General features: G+C 31.7%; 1 protein-coding gene across 1 annotated transcript in view; it reads left to right on the top strand.

The window, feature by feature from the left end:
* The window catches only part of LOC126884602 (cyclic nucleotide-gated cation channel subunit A), an 839,335-nt gene that overhangs the window by 209,935 nt on the left and 614,712 nt on the right, over window positions 1-14,688 (top strand). The window lies entirely within an intron of this gene.

Here is a 14,688-nt window from a genome sequence, read left to right as displayed (position 1 = left end):
AAACTACCTGTTTAAAGCAACTGTTTAAACTATTTCAAGTTAATTGTTAGCGTGTTAATGAACTTAGCATACAATCAAATGGTCCGAAATAATAATGCTGTGGAAGGGACGCAAGATGAAATGCTTGTACACATAAATAAGTCTTTAAAACAGAAAAGGATGACAAAAGAATTAGAATCAATGAAAAAAAATCAAAACCATTGTAAGGAGAATAAGCGAAAGAAAATTAGATTGCCGAAAGACGCCAGGAAATGAAGGAGATTAGACAAAAATGAAAATCATAATATGCAAAATAAAAGCTCAACTGGAATTAAATTAACGGTTGGACTATAAATAGTACAGGAAATAAAAAAGAAGAGACCCTTTTCGAGACTGTGGCAAATCTAGGTATCTGATTTTTGTAGTTATTACATATACGCAAATACCTACAGTGATCAGCTGGCTAATAACGGGCAAAATAACGGGCAAAAGATGGAAAACATTAAGTTATGAGATGAAAAGAAATGAAACTAGTAGAGGTCAGAGATTTAGCGATAAAAACCTATAAATTTATATTCTGTTTGTTGTTTCCCACCTTTAGACGTATCGGACGAGTTTGACACTGCCACTGTGACAGCGATAGTTTTAGTTGACATACTCCTCTGATACCTCTAAAGATGGGAAACAATAAATTGATTGTAAATTTATATGTCTTTATCGCTAAATTTTCCACCTCCACTAGTTTTATTTCTTTTTATCTCACTACTTAATATGTTTTCCATCTCTTGCATTATTTTGCCAGGTTATTAGCGCGCTTGTCACTGTACAAAGAAAACCTATTCAGTTTCTAGAGATATTTCTGCGTATTTTTTAATTAACAAGTTCAGAGCCGCCGCTACCATGTGTGCAAAGTGTGCATCGCACACGGGCTATAGGGGCGGCCAAAAGCAGTCCACTGATGAGAATATTTTTTTAAACGAAAATAAATTCAAAAATCAAATAGTAATGATTCAGATATTTCTATAAACTCTAATATTCCAAACAATCTAAACAAAAATGACAGAAAATGTTATTTATTATATATGAACTGCCCTTTTGTAGCTGTAGTCATAAAGTAGTTCCGGGAATGCTTTTTAATTCAAAGTGGCTGGCGGTTTTCGGACTTTAAGGATATTTTTATCTACGTGGTCATATGCGAATTTTTTAAATTCTGAACATTTATGATTTATAATCAAGTATATTCAAATGGGAAATAAGCCACAATTTTACCTAAAAATGATTTTATTAACGTTTCGACGCCCAAGTCGAAATTTTTGACAACGACACCCGACTTGGGCGTCGAAACGTTAATAAAATCATTTTTAGGTAAAATTGTGGCTTATTTCCCATTTGAATATACTTGATTATAAAAATGCCACAAGAAAATAGCTTCAGAACAACATTTATGATTTACACGACAATAGGATACTTTCCGAGAATTTAGATAATTGCTTGTTGAGTTGCTTTCATTGAGTAATAGAAAAGTCTTTTTTATTACTCGATGGTTTAAAAAAATCTTTTTTATTACTCGATGGTTGCTCTGTTATAATATTGTTCCTTTATGCTTATGTATGGTTATAGATGGGTTATAGTTCACTCTAAGTTGAGAGTTTGATGATTTTAGACACGCTTTTGATAAACGATTTTGTTTGTAATAGATATATAATAGTGTGCCTGTTTCTTTTGCACAAATATTTCAAATAGGCCTGGATTCCGCGTGCCAAAAAAGTCGATTAATAGCAAGCTGAAAATTTGTTAATAGCTTAACGGTGTCTAGTCGTGCAAACTTTGATGTACGGGAACACTGGAACAGGGGAAGTTTTAATTGTGGAACAGTTTAAAAATTTGGAACGTCAGATTACGAAAACGTCCCATGTATTTTGTTGGACAGAACATCCAATTGATTTGCTACCCTTTCATTAAACTTTCATGCAAAAATCAGACTGCTATTACTAACCAACATGATTCCTGTCATTTGACATGTTCTTCGTGTTTCACTCAATAAAATGCCCAGTTGGTGATATAGACACCAGTCTGATTTTTGCATAAGAGTTTAATGAAATGGTAACAAATCAATTGGAAGTTATGTCCGACAAAATACATGGAACGGTTTCGTACTATGACGTTCCCAATTTTTAACCAGTTCCACAATTAAAACTTTCCCTGTTCCAGTGTTCCCATACATCAAAGTTTGTCCGACTAGAGACCGTTAAGCTATTAACAAATTTTCAGCTTGCTATTAACCAACTTTTTTTGGTACGCGGGATCCAGGTCTAAAAGTAACGTCGAGATCAGAGCAATTATTTTTCATATACCCGTTACGGTTACGATGTATCTCCTGCACATTTCTTTAAATACTAATACCTATATTGAAACAACTAAAGTGTTAAAAGGGGGTGGCAAATATTAAGTTGCACACTTGCGGTCAACACTTTAGCGGCGGCCCTGAACAAGTTAGTGTAAAAAAATTAGTGTCCTTAACAAACCCTCAACATTTCAGATCGATCCATCAATTATTAGTTTAAAAGTTATGCTATTTGTTTTTCTCAGATCTTTTTTGTAATAAGAGTCAGAAAATAATGAAGATGAAGATAACAAATGAAAGTTTAAGAGTTAGGTAAATCATCAGTATGTATCAGACAAGGTTAAAAAATCTTCACTTCTCTCTTTTTTCCCTTATTTCCTTCTCCTTATCCTAACATCGGTGCTTAGTAAAAACCAAAATGGATATTAGCAATGAGTAATATTTATGATATGCTAGATTTAATAATTCGTTTCTGTTCTTTTGTTGAGTCTCGAATTTACAAAAAAAAAATCGCGAAGAGAGTAAATAGCTTTTCCGAATTAGTTTGTAGTAGACGATAAGTTCACTTTCTCGGCTTGTCAGATACTCCCAATTGTACTTGTGGCAAAATCGGAGATCTAACACATGTCATATTAGAATGTCATTTACACATAAATAACATAAACGACCTTTATGGGGAATTAAAAAATTGTTTGTTGTTGGGAAATGTTGTTTCTCAATAAACCTTAATACTTTAGCATTTGCAAATGAAATGGAAATTATTCATCTCATTTATCTTCTTCTTCTTATACTTGTTGTAGATGACGTTGAAGTATTTCTTGAGAGGTAGACTGCCAGCTATCTCTCCATCTTTTTGGTGGTCTCCCCGGTGGACGGTTGCCTGCTGGTTTTCCTTCTAGCGCAATTCTTGGTAGTCTGTGCTCCTCCATTCTATTTACATGAATGAACCATTCTCTTCGTCTTTGCCTGTCCCATCTGACTACATCTTGCACGCCACATTGTTCCCTGATGATGTTGTTTCGTATTCTCTCTCTTTTTGTCTTCCCTGCTATTGCTCTTATTGTCTTCATTTCGGCTGTTCGTAGCATGTTTTTGGTTTTATTGGTGTCTTCTCTTGATTCAATGCCATAAGTCATCATAACAGGTCTGATGCAAGTTTTATAAATTCTAACTTTGCTGTCCATTCTCATATATGGGTTATTCCAGACCACATCTCTCAAACATCCGGACAAGACAGCGGCCTTGTTAATTTGTCCTCTTAGGTCTCTGGTTGGGTCATGATAACTTGATAACTATACACCTAGATATTTGAACTGGTTTAGCTGTTCTATGGGTTCTCCTTCTACCACGAGCTTGCATCTAATTGGGTATTTCGCAATGGTAATGCATTTTGTTTTCTGCGTGGACATGTTCATGTTGAGTGGTCGACATGCTTGATAGAATCGATAAAGTTGTCTTTGTAGGTCATCCTCGTCCTCTGCAATCAGGGCTGCCATATCATTTATAAAAATGTTAAATTATGTAAATGCAAATTGTAAACGGGATGTATTAACTAGGTAAAATTTGTTAATGTGGTTTGAAAAAATTAAAAAGAAAAAAAATATTTAAAAAAGAACACATAATAAAATAATAATAAAAAAATAATTAAAAAAATAGAAACAAAAAAAAGTAAAAAAAATGTTTACCACAAATTAAAATATATAATAAAAAAACACAGGAAAATAATTTAAAAAACAAAATAAAAAAAAGCAATAAAATGTACCTATGTATCTATAAAAATAATATTGTAATATGTAATTATGTTAAGAAATAAGAAAATTATGACTATGAACCTGCAATCAATCACAAACAAGTCTGGCTCATTGGCTCTTAGACCAGTAATTATCTGTGAAAAAACGTCTATTTTTGGATGTGAGAGGTGGCATTCGGATTTTGGCAGATAAAGTTAGGTGACACCTTCAGTAATAATAATTGACTTATGCTCCTTCTCAAATATTCCCGGAACATTAATAAAAAAATTAAAATATTTAAAGATTTCGAAAAACATAGATTTTTTTCTGCTTCCTTTGCTTATAACTTTAAAACGATTCGTTTTGGAACACAGTCGTAGAGAAATAAAATAAAGATAATTGAATTTTGTATGACATACGACTGGTCAAAAATGTCTTAACGTATTACCTTTTCTGCAATATAGCAATAAATACAAAATAAGGGGGCAAAATACGCCTTTTGTTATTCAATGTTTTGTGTACTTAAACCGTGTACCAAATTTCATTAAAATAGACCTAACAGATTTTGCATAATAAATTTGCAATCTAAATGTTTTTAAAAAAGTTCAAATTTTTTAAATCTTTCTGAACAAAAAGTAGACCATTCAGAAGTTGTCTAATTTTTTTACATATAAAGAGGTGCTCTATTTATCTAATACACTTTACAGAATTAAAATCGGATTATTTAAGGGGCCTCAGCAATGTTTTAAACTTATAAACAATTTTTTGGCTTATAAACAAATAGCTTTGTTTAATAATAAAAAAATTAATTTTTAGCAATGCAAATAATTAAAAGCGGTATAATTTGACTTAAACTTTCAAATGCTGTCAGCAGAAGTGCTATTTTATTTATTAATCAAAATTATTCGCTTTCAAAAATTGCAATTTTTCGAATTTTTGAAAGTTCCACTGCGTTTATCTCGAAAACTATGCATTCTACGAAAAAACTTGTAAGAACATTTTTTGCTTAGAATTACCCAAGAATTACAAAAAAATATTTTATTTTGCGAAAAATCGATGTTATGTAATTCCTCAAGTTCTTTGTTTATAACAATCTTTTCGACATCCGGATCAGCTGTTACCCAAAAAAATCATGTGCTTCGGGTCAAAAAATACATAAAAATCTTGGGTAAGTCCATCTAAATAAAGGAGACCGTAGCACGCCCTCCTGGCCACAGGACTAATTTGTTTATAAGCCAAAAAATTGTTTATAAATTTAAAACATTGCTGAGGCTGCTTAAACAATCCGATTTCAATTCTGCGAAGTTCATTAAATAGGTGGAGTGCTTCTTTATATGTAAAAAAATTGAAAAATCTCTGCATGTTCTAGTTTTTGTTGTGCAAGATTTTAAAAAATTTTAATTTTTAAAAAAAAGTTTAGATTGCAAAATTATTATTCAAAATCTAGTAAGTCAATTTTAATGAAATTTGGTGTACGGTTTTAGCACATTACACAAATTTTCTAAGCGAATTAGGAAGGTTCCAAGTGTAATCTAAGTGATGGAAAATCATTGAAAAAACAGGCTTGTTTTGCCCCCTTTTTTTTTATATTTATTGCTATTTTGCAGCAAGGGTGATAAATAAAGACATTTTCAGCCCATCGCATCTAATAGAAAATTTAATTGTCTTTGTTTTATTCCTATACGACTTTGTTTCAAAATGAATCGTTTTAAAGTTATAAGCAAAAAAATTAGAAAAAAAACTAATTTTTTGAAATTTTTAAATATTGTTTTTTTTTTTTAATAATGTTCCGGGCATATTTGAGAAGGAGCATAAATCAATTATTATTAACGAGGTTATCACCTAACTTTATCCGCAAAAATCTGAATGCCACCTCTCACATCCACCTAAAAACAGATCCTTACTTGTCTATCTGCCAAAACCATTTTTCAGAAGAAAAAAAAGTTCACTTTCTCGCTTACTCTACCACTTCCTCTATCGCTGTTATTATTTGTAGTCTCGCAAACGCTTGCTGCAAAATATTTTTTGAAAATTCAATAACAAATTGGATAAACAAAATCAGCACGTGTTGCAAAATAGCTTGTGCTCGCAATCAAACTCTGCAAATTAAAAATGGTGTGATGTGTACGCTTAAATTTATTTGATTCAGTTTCAATAAATACAGGGTTGGAGGATGACCTTCTCCTCTCTAACAAGCACTCTATTACCAAAAATCGATAAAAGCTGCACTTGAATAAGTTGTTTATTTTTATCCGGAACTTATATTCAGAAGTAGGATATCTGTTGTTTACTAAAAATTTTATTTTTTCCATTTTATTCTGTTGTTTTTTTTACAAATTGCAATAAAATTGGATATATCTCCTTTAAAAATTTTTGTATCTTATCTTTCTACTTACTCATCAAAGGATGGTTTCGTTAAATAGGAAACTTGCATAAATTTTTAAATTCGAAAAAAATGTTATAAATCACAACAGAACATAATTTAAAACATGTATCAAAGATAAAAAAGTTTGGTTTGTCTTTCGTTTGGCCCCTAAAGACGATTAAAAATTCAAATTAAAACAGGTGGTCCAAAACGCGTCGTGACGTCACTGGGTTGTACATTTACATTTTTCCAATAAAGTAAACAGAATTTTAAATTAGACGTTATAAACGTCAGTAGAAAATACATTTATGTGACGTTACAAATGTTTTTGATCGTTTGAAATATTCATAGAAAATTTGTACTTTTACAAAATGGTTTTATTTTCAATAGTAAACCTTCGTTCCTTTCCTCCAAAAACAGTATAAAACTACAATTTTAACAAACTGGTATATATTATTACAATGACATACGATAAATGTCATTAGAATATAAATATTTTTGACTTATTCCACGACGATAAGCTGGCCAAATACTCAAGTAGGTGGAGGCCAATAAACTAAAGAAGGAGAAGAAGAATATACCTAAATATAAGGTTGTGTCTAGGTATACGCTAACGTGTACGCAAATAAAAAAGTTAGAGTGTCAGTGATTTCTTATTTTTTATTTGTTTAGTGTTTGTTTTTAAATTAACTATGGAGTGTGGACAATTATTTAGTTCTTTTAACGAGTTTAAGAACATTTTAAAACAGTACGAAAAAGATAAGAGACTATAAATTAATACATATTTTTTTAGTTATAAATGAAATAGTATTACCGTCCAAGATTAAAATGAAAGGAAGGCCTAAAGCTTTCACAATAATAATTAACTTGGTCTGAAGCTATTAACCTTGTGGCATTTTGTAATCAACTATTTTAAATGAGAACTAAGCCACAATTTAATTAAAAAATTGATTTTATTAACGTTTCGACGTCTAAACAGGATGTCGTTGTCAAAATACAAAATATTATTAAATTAAACAAAAATGTTGTTGCTTAGTAAACAATTTTTTCTAATACTTTATTTAATCTGACTAATTTTTGTATTTTGACAATTACATCCGATTTGGACGTCGAAACGTTAATAAAATATTTTTTTTGTTAAATTGTGGCTTATTTTGCATTTAGAATAGTTGATTATAATAATTCACTTACGTATAAAAATTATTTTAAGAATATTTTGTACCTATATGTCATGTCAACTAAATACATATAATTATTTTGATAACCTAAATAATATATACTTTTATATATATACATTGATTTATTACAATTAAGTTTAAAACATCTGAATAGTTCTGCTTCCCTTCCCTTAACAAATATTTTTCTATCAAACAAACACTAAACATATCAAAATAGCATGTACCAAAATGTATAGTCACTGCGCAAGCTAAATAATGACGTCACTGGCTTGATGAAGTTTAATTCGCGTCTACCTAACTTTTTTATTTGCGTACACGTTAGCGTGTACCTAGACACAGCGAAATATAACCATAATCAAAACTAATGCAAACCTATGTGACGTCACGGGCCGTTTGAACTATTTTATACTGCAGAAGACTTTAAATATGTATTTCTAAGTTATTACGAGTTTTTTGAAGCGTGAAATTTTGGAAATCTCATTTTTAAACAAAACTGAACATTATTATCTAATAAAAAAAATGTGCAAGTTCCCTATTAGTGGGTTATGAATTATATCATATAGAGTGCGTCCATAAAGTAGCGCATAAATTCATTGTTAGCTAAATAAACAACATTATTAGAAATTCCCGAAACAGGTCGATTTTTATTTATAAATTACGATTTTTCGGCATATCGATTTTTTTCAATATATCGAAAACTATTAAAGATTTTTTATTGAAAATGAACATGTATCATTCTTATGGCAGGATCATTTTAAAACAAAATTATAGTGAGATTTGTCCACCCCATAAAAATTTAATGGGGGTTTTGATCCTTTAAACCCCCCCCAAACTTTTGTGTACGTTCCAATTAATTCATTATTGTTGTATCATTAGTTAACTACAACATTTTTAAAACTTTTTTGCCTCTCACTATTTTTTCTATAAGCGAGTTTTTATCGAGATGTGGCTTCTTTTAATATATTTACATACATCTTTCATGGGAGTTTTGTTGCTTTATACCCCCAAAATGTTTGTGTACGTTCCAATTAGACTATTATTGTTTCACCATTAGTTAAACACAGTGTTTTTAAAACTTTTTTGCCTCTTAGTCTTTTTTTCATAAGTCACCTTTTATCGAGATGTAGCTTCTTTTTCAAAATATACCTAAAAATGTAAATTATAATAGTTATTTATGAAACAGTTCGTGAAGTATGCTTTTTGCGAACGCACGCTATGTTTAGAGCACGAGCGACAACGGAGTGACTTATAAATATATACATCGCGTCAGTTCGCAAAAAGTACTTCACGCACAGTTTCATAAAATATTTTATCTATGGTGAACAAATAAAAAAACTGTATCTCTTCGTCACTGGAATTTATTTCTATTCTACAATTTTTAGAACTTTAAAAATTCTAACTTCTTTCAAACCACAAAAGTGTCAAAACTATTTTTTTCTCTGATTCTGGCCTTGGTTTAGAACTAGATCCTTTAGCCACGTAATTGTATAACTTATCACTAACTCAGGTGTAATGTGTAGTGTGTGTATGTTGAGTAAGTGTCTTGTTACTTTGCAAAGTCGACGTCATTGTCTTTGCAAAGAGACGCTAATTGTATCCGAACGTCAGCGGTCCCTCCGGTGAGTACCGATCCCACAAGGACAGAAACTATATTCATTTATTAATTTATAATAAATGAAAAAATCTCTGACCCTGGTGGGATTCGAACTCACTACCATTCGGAACTTTCGATCCAAAGGCTAGCGCTCTTACCACTGAGCCACAGACGGGGTTGTCAAAACTTTTGTCGTAATTTATTGCTCATTATGTAATCACCATGACAACGCGAAAGTTAAGGATATTTGATTATATGAAAGTGTGTCAAAAACAGTGCGAAAATTAAGTCCCATTTAAAATACATTGTTACTTTACGCACACTTTAAACACTTCACGCACTGCTATCTATAATGACAGTTTTCACAAACTAAAAACTTATACATAATATGACATAGAGTAGATAAATACATTTTCAGATTATTAGCAGGTCTCTATCTAAGTATAATCGAACTTAACCATATACCTACAAATATGTGGTGGATTCGATAAATATTCAAAATATCTCGATAAACACTAGCGTATCGAAAAAGTCCTAAGAGGCAAAAATGTTTTAAAAATAGCGTGTTTAACTAATGGTGCCACACTAATAATTAAATTGGAACGTACACAAAAGTTTAGGGAGCTTTAAGGGAACAAAACCCCCATAAAAGTTTTATGGGGTACATAAATTTTACTTTCATTTTTATTTAAGATGCTGCTACCATAAAAACGCCACATGTCCATTTTCAATGAAAAATCTCCAAGAGTCTTCGATATATGAAAAAATAATTGATTTTCATTTTGTAATTTCAGGGGGCTGTAACTTATTTTGTGTGCACTAGTGTATATAGGTAAGTGAGGTTCAATCAACCTATTTTTGACCCCAGAATCTGTGGTATAATTTATGACCAATCTTTTCGGGACACCCTGTATATCATAATATTGACGTCATGAGTCTGACCGTGATGACGTAATATGATTTTTTAAATAAGAATAGGGATCATGTGATAGCTAATTGGAAAGGGTATTCAATTCTCTATTCAGTAATATAAACATTAACATAACATATTTATTTATACAAGGTGTCCAAAATATTGTTTTAAATCAAATTAATTGACATAAAAAAGAATGTATGTAACTTATTTAATTCTAAATACATTTTAGTGCTGTCAGAAAACATAAAAAGATTTGGTTTGAAAAATAAACATCGATTTTCGCTTTAATGAAATGTTCAAACTGCAAAGAGGCAAGTGGGTGGCGGCTTTAACATTGAATTTTAGCGAAAAACAATAATTATTTGTCAAATCAACATTTTTTCCTGTTTTCTGAAAACAGTAAAACGTAAAACGTATTTGGAATTAAATAAATTCTATACATTTTTCTTTTTGTCTCAATTAATTTAATTAAAAAACATTTTTGTACACCTTGTATAAATAATTATGTTAATGTTTATATTACTGAATAAGCCTAACCTCTATTGAGAATAGGCACTTTAAGAAGAAGGTAAGACTAATAATTGTCACGTAACTCTTTATAAATACACTGTTAATTATTTTCACAAAACTTGCAAATATAGGTATCCACTTTATTTCCTTCTTCTAACTCTAACTTTCGAAATAAAAAACATGACTTCCACAAACACGTCTTACTTTAATGAAGTTCCAAAGTAACCAGCAATATCCTCGAACACAAATAATCACTTACATTTTATTTTTTATTTCTTGTATTTATTTCACTTACGTTCTAATCAACGTTACGTTCCATTTTTCATCCCTCTCCATACAGACCTATACACATCGGTTCGAATACCGATTTCAGATAATATATTTACTTGTCTGCAGAGTAGCCGTTCGAGAAATTTTTCAAAATAAACAGAAATTGTAAAAGGACGTTCTAATTTATTTTAGGTCTGACATAACATACTCGTACATGTACAGACAGACAGTGATAAAGTACGAACGAGGAACTTGTTTTGGTTAACACCAAACGAATACATGTCCAATATGATGGCCGCAATGCCAATAATATATTAGTCAAAATGGATGAATAATACAATTTTAAGTAACGAAGAATGTTTTTTTATTAATAAGTCTCTAGTAGGAGCTTTATCGTTTAGAGACGAAGCAAGTTTTCAATCCTAATAGTAAATTAATAATATTGAAAAATATTAAAAATCACTAAAAGATTTTTAAATTGAAAACTTATTGGTACATTTTCATGGTAACACCTCCAAGACTTCTATAATTTGCAAGTCATATGGATGCTGCAGTGAAGACGAAAGGGAAGGTATTCTACACCTTGCAATTCACATCCCCGTCTGCAGCCGGCAAAGTTCCAACTGAAAAATGCACCTGGTTACTCTACGGAGTAATACGAAAAATAAAATAAAAATGTGTACCATTTTTATTCGGTTGCGATGCGAAGGCAAACCAATCTTACTTTTTAATTAGAATACGGAGTGCAGTCCAGTTCCCTTAACCGCGATTTTCTGCTCTTATTGGAGCTTCATCAGAAGGAACGTAGGCACTGTTTTCCATACTCCAACTAAATTGCATCGAGAGGTTTTCCCACACATCGCAACCAAAGTGATGATAATAGGTGGCAAGCGCCATCTGGCAATTGAAAGACGAAGCAAGTTTTCAATCCTAATAGTAAATTAATAATATTGAAAAATATTAAAAATCACTAAAAGATTTTTAAATTGAAAACTTATTGGTACATTTTCATGGTAACACTTCCAAGACTTCTATAATTTGCAAGTCAATAAGTTTTCAATTTAAAAATCTTTTAGTGATTTTTAATATTTTTCAATATTATTAATTTACTATTAGGATTGAAAACTTGCTTCGTCTTTCAATTGCCAGATGGCGCTTGCCACCTATTATCATCATTTTGGTTGCGATGTGTGGGAAAACCTCTCGATGCAATTTAGTTGTAGTATGGAGAACAGTGCCTACGTTCCTTCTGATGAAGCTCCAATAAGAGCAGAAAATCGCGGTTAAGGGAACTGGACTGCACTCCGTATTCTAATTAAAAAGTAAGATTTGTTTGCCTTCGCATCGCAACCGAATAAAAATGGTACACATTTTTATTTTATTTTTCGTATTACTCCGTAGAGTAACCAGGTGCATTTTTCAGTTGGAACTTTGCCGGCTGCAGACGGGGGATGTGAATTGCAAGGTGTAGAATTCCTTCCCTTTCGTCTTCACTGCAGCATCCATATGACTTGCAAATTATAGAAGTCTTGGAGGTGTTACCATGAAAATGTACCAATAAGTTTTCAATTTAAAAATCTTTTAGTGATTTTTAATATTTTTCAATATTATTAATTTACTATTAGGATTGAAAACTTGCTTCGTCTTTCAATTGCCAGATGGCGCTTGCCACCTATTATCATCACTTTGGTTGCGATGTGTGGGAAAACCTCTCGATGCAATTTAGTTGGAGTATGGAGAACAGTGCCTACGTTCCTTCTGATGAAGCTCCAATAAGAGCAGAAAATCGCGGTTAAGGGAACTGGACTGCACTCCTTATTCTAATTAAAAAGTAAGATTGGTTTGCCTTCGCATCGCAACCGAATAAAAATGGTACACATTTTTATTTTATTTTTCGTATTACTCCGTAGAGTAACCAGGTGCATTTTTCAGTTGGAACTTTGCCGGCTGCAGACGGGGGATGTGAATTGCAAGGTGTAGAATTCCTTCCCTTTCGTCTTCACTGCAGCATCCATATGACTTGCAAATTATAGAAGTCTTGGAGGTGTTACGATGAAAATGTACCAATAAGTTTTCAATTTAAAAATCTTTTAGTGATTTTTAATATTTTTCAATATTATTAATTTACTATTAGGATTGAAAACTTGCTTCGTCTTTCAATTGCCAGATGGCGCTTGCCACCTATTATCATCATTTTAGTTGCGATGTGTGGGAAAACCTCTCGATGCAATTTAGTTGGAGTATGGAGAACAGTGCCTACGTTCCTTCTGATGAAGCTCCAATAAGAGCCGAAAATCGCGGTTAAGGGAACTGGACTGCACTCCGTATTCTAATTAAAAAGTAAGATTGGTTTTCCTTCGCATCGCAACCGAATAAAAATGGTACACATTTTTATTTTTTTTTCCTTATCGTTTAGTTCAGTTTTGTTAAAGCGAAGATTTAATAATAACTAATACATTCTTTAAATTACCCCCAAGGCGACTGTATACGTGGACGTCACCTCAATACACATAAGAAAAAGTAATCAGAAACCAAATAGATTACATAATGGTGACAAACAGATACCGTAATGCCGTGAAATCTACTAAAACTTACCCTGGAACTGATATCGGTTCGGATAATAATCCAGTAGTATCTGTGTTAGAAGCTAGACCAAAGAAAATGAGAAAAACCATCATCCCAGCGTAGACTTAAGCCAGCTTAAAAGTGAACACCAACGACAAACAGTGCGAGAAGAAATCAAAACCAGCCTCAGTGTAGCAGAAAACCAAATCCGCAGAACAGACAACATAGATGAAAAACTGAAGTATATAAACACTATAATAAGAACTACGGGAAAGAAACACCTAACCAAATCTACAAAGAAACATAAGGTGTGGATGACACCAGACATACTGGAACTAATGGATGAAAGACGCAAATTGAAGAATAATGCAGAAAAATACAGAGAAGGCGATAAGAACATAAAGCAAATAATAAAGAAGGCCAAATAATCATGGATTAAAGAACAATGTGTAGAAATGCAAAACTATGAAGGAAAGTATGACAAATTCAATATACATAAAAAAGTAAAAGAAATTACAGGAACCCAAAGAAGACATCAAATAAGTCTGCTTAAGAACAAATACGGAAATATTATTATAGACTTAACAGAAAAAATTAATAGATGGAGTGAATACATAATAAGAGAATTGTTTGAAGACAACAGAAAAAACATTGTCCAGGTAAATGGTGAAACGGGACCTGAAATCCTAAAATGTTAAGTAGAAATGGCACTTAGAAATTCAAAAACTGGAAAGGCAAATGGACCCGATAAGGTTCCTACTGAATTACTAAAGCTCTTGAATGATGAACCAATAGATATACTATTGCACTTATTTAACACAGTATACAATACTAGTATTTACCCCAAGAGTGGCTGTTGTCTACATTCGTTACACTGCCAAAGAAATCCAATGCAAAATAATGTTCAGAATATCGAACAATACCTTTAATGAGCCATCTACTAAAGATATTTCTAAAAATCATCTACAACCGAGTTTATCAAAAGTTGGAGTCAGATATTAGTAATACACAGATGAGGTTCAGAAACAGACTAGTTACTCGAGAAGCTCTCTTTGGTTTGAATGTTCTTACACAAAGATGCCTAGACGTTAGTCAAGAAGTATATGCATGTTTTATCGATTTCGAAAAAGCGTTTGACAGAGTACGCCACGATAGGTTAAGAGACATTCTTGAAAGAAAAAACATAGATAATAAAGATCTGCGAATAATTCTCAACTTATATTGGAATCAGAAAGTT

The sequence above is a fragment of the Diabrotica virgifera genome, chromosome 5 (assembly GCF_917563875.1).
Source record: "Diabrotica virgifera virgifera chromosome 5, PGI_DIABVI_V3a".
Lineage (NCBI taxonomy): Eukaryota > Metazoa > Arthropoda > Insecta > Coleoptera > Chrysomelidae > Diabrotica > Diabrotica virgifera.
The sequence above is the reverse complement of the archived record's forward strand: the minus strand, read 5'-3'. Positions and strand labels throughout refer to the sequence as shown.